Raw genomic sequence first — 2500 nt, forward strand, 5'->3', positions numbered from 1 at the left:
AACCTGAGTAGATTACACTTGACTTCTTCCTTTGTCCTAAATTGTCAAGAGATTCCAAAAATGCCCGAAGCGTTGATGCGGCATTATATAAATCTGGCCTCTCATCCAGTTACAGCAACACTTTTTGTAAGAATTTCTATTCCATCAACTTTGTGTTAAGTCTACTCAAGAAACGACATTCCACGGCAAAGATGTAAGTATATTTGATCATTCACCTCAACATATTCCCTCTTCTTCTTGATCTTATTACATTATACCTATTATCATTTGCCTCATCATCCATCTATTTGTCTCGAATTCCTCCTTCTCCTCCTCCTTCTCCTCCTCCGCCGCCTCCCGGTTCTCTTTCTTCAATGAATCTTTAAAAGGATTAGCCTAAAATCATCCAATTTACTAGGACTAAATAGCGTATGAGATAAATGATAACATTTTTATGATTTTGTAAAAAAGATCGTAGTGAGTTGATTTTTTTTTACGCAGAGAGCATAAGAAATTATTTGAAAGTAAAAGAAGTGGGATCTGCCATATTGGTTGTCTGTTTGTTTGTTTTCACCCTACCCACAAGTGCTCAAGATTATAGTTGAGTATGACATTATAATTAGGCTTTATGTGTCTCGTCTTTCACATTAAAAAAATATATTTCTGGAACACGATTGATTTGGCAAAGCGCGAGGATATATATCTTTTATTGTAATATTCACCACGAATATCGTGGTAAATATTACAATAATATTTCGCTCCATTGTAACATGTCGAGCACTATTCGTACCATGTTTGTATCATAACACGATTCAATATATATATATATATATATATATATATATATATATATATATATATATATATATAAATAATATATCTTTTATTGTAATATTCACCACGAATATCGTGGTAAATATTACAATAATATTTCGCTCCATTGTAACAAGTCGAGCACTATTCGTACCATGTTTGTATCATAACACGATTCAATATATATATATATATATATATATATATATATATATATATATATATATATATATATATATAATATATATATAACATCTAATGAAACCTATCGTAACCAAAATTGCAATTGGAGTAAAATGTTCAGGGTTTTTACATAAAAAATAAGGATTGAAGAACATCGGAATTTCAATGTAAAGACCGTGGGGTGGAGTGGGGGTGGGGGGTGTTTTTGTTTTTGTATGGGACAGCATGGCTCAGTGGTATCATCTCTGTTACTCTGCGTGACCTTGAGCAAGTCACCTCGCCCTAGCTCAGTTTGCGGCGCTGCACTGCGACTGACGCCAGGTTACTCCAGTCTTCCTTTGGAATAAAGATAATTTATTTATTTATTTATTAAGACTTAAGATTTTGATCTTTGAAAGTTACACTTTTCATATGTAGTTTCACATGTATTTTAAATTTTCTGTCAAAACAGGGGTTTTTTCCTAACAGTCTTCGCAGGCATCCTGACTGGAGTCGGCAGCGATTTAATAAAATCGATTTTTTGAGTACACACTGAGTGACGTCATGGACACACCAACTTGAGGTTACACAAGCAGCCTTTTATGATGGCCATGCATCATGTCACAGTCAATGTCACTGTGTCCATGTATCGTTCCTGTGATGTGTGTTCATTTTGTGTTGTATAATTGTTGTTTTAAAAGTCAGTTTTCAAATAAACAATGTTGAGTTAAAAAATTATCTACGACTTGATTTAATTTTATATTTTCTCTTTGAATGCATCTTTATGTTTGTATTTAGTATGCATAGAATGCATGTTGCAATTGGTTGGTGACACTGGTTATGATGATGATGAAGAAGGAGAAGAAGAAGAAGAAGAAGAAGAAGAAGAAGAAGAAGAAGAAGAAGAAGAAGAAGAAGAAGAAGATGATGATGATGATGATGATGATGATGATGATAATGATGGTGGTGGTGGTAGTTGTGGTGGTAGTGGTAGTTGTGTTAGTTGTGGTGGTGGTTGTAATGGTTGTGGTGTTGGTGGTAGTATTGTTATTGTTATTGTAATTGATGATGATGATGATGATTATGATGATGATGATGATGATGATGTTGATGAATATGACGATGTATGATGATGATGATGATGATGATGATGATGATGATGATGATGATGATGATGATGATGATGATGATGATGATAAATAAAAGTAGATTCCCCTTTATTCACGCCAACGGGGAAATCTTTGTAATACAGTCAGATGATGTGGTAGCTCCTGATGATGGCGAGTGGTGGTAATGGCAGAGTGTTAGATCGGGGAAAGGAATAGTGAATGGATTCGGTCCCGGTGACGAAATCCAGACTGTAACCGTGGCGATAGTGCTCAAGGAATGAAGATAGAGACAATGAAGTGACAGTTTAGTACTACTAATAGTAGCATGACTTCTTCATGTGTCAGAAGTCGAAGAGAGCTGATTTCATGAGGGAAGGAAGAGCACACACCACAATCACGTCTAGAGATATCGTCGTCTTCCCGATTCCAAGACCATC

General features: G+C 35.0%; 1 long non-coding RNA gene across 1 annotated transcript; it reads left to right on the forward strand.

Moving 5' to 3' along the window:
• The first annotated feature begins 55 nt into the window (after positions 1–55).
• On the forward strand, positions 56–1692 carry LOC144965423 (uncharacterized). Its single transcript, XR_013644017.1, has 2 exons — positions 56–193; positions 1427–1692. It is a non-coding gene; the product is annotated as an uncharacterized LOC144965423 (long non-coding RNA).
• Positions 1693–2500: the final 808 nt, after the last annotated feature.

This window comes from Berghia stephanieae, chromosome 1, assembly GCF_034508935.2.
Source record: "Berghia stephanieae isolate SIO BIC M18660-M18661 chromosome 1, UCSD_Bste_1.3, whole genome shotgun sequence".
NCBI classification, from domain to species: Eukaryota; Metazoa; Mollusca; class Gastropoda; order Nudibranchia; family Aeolidiidae; genus Berghia; species Berghia stephanieae.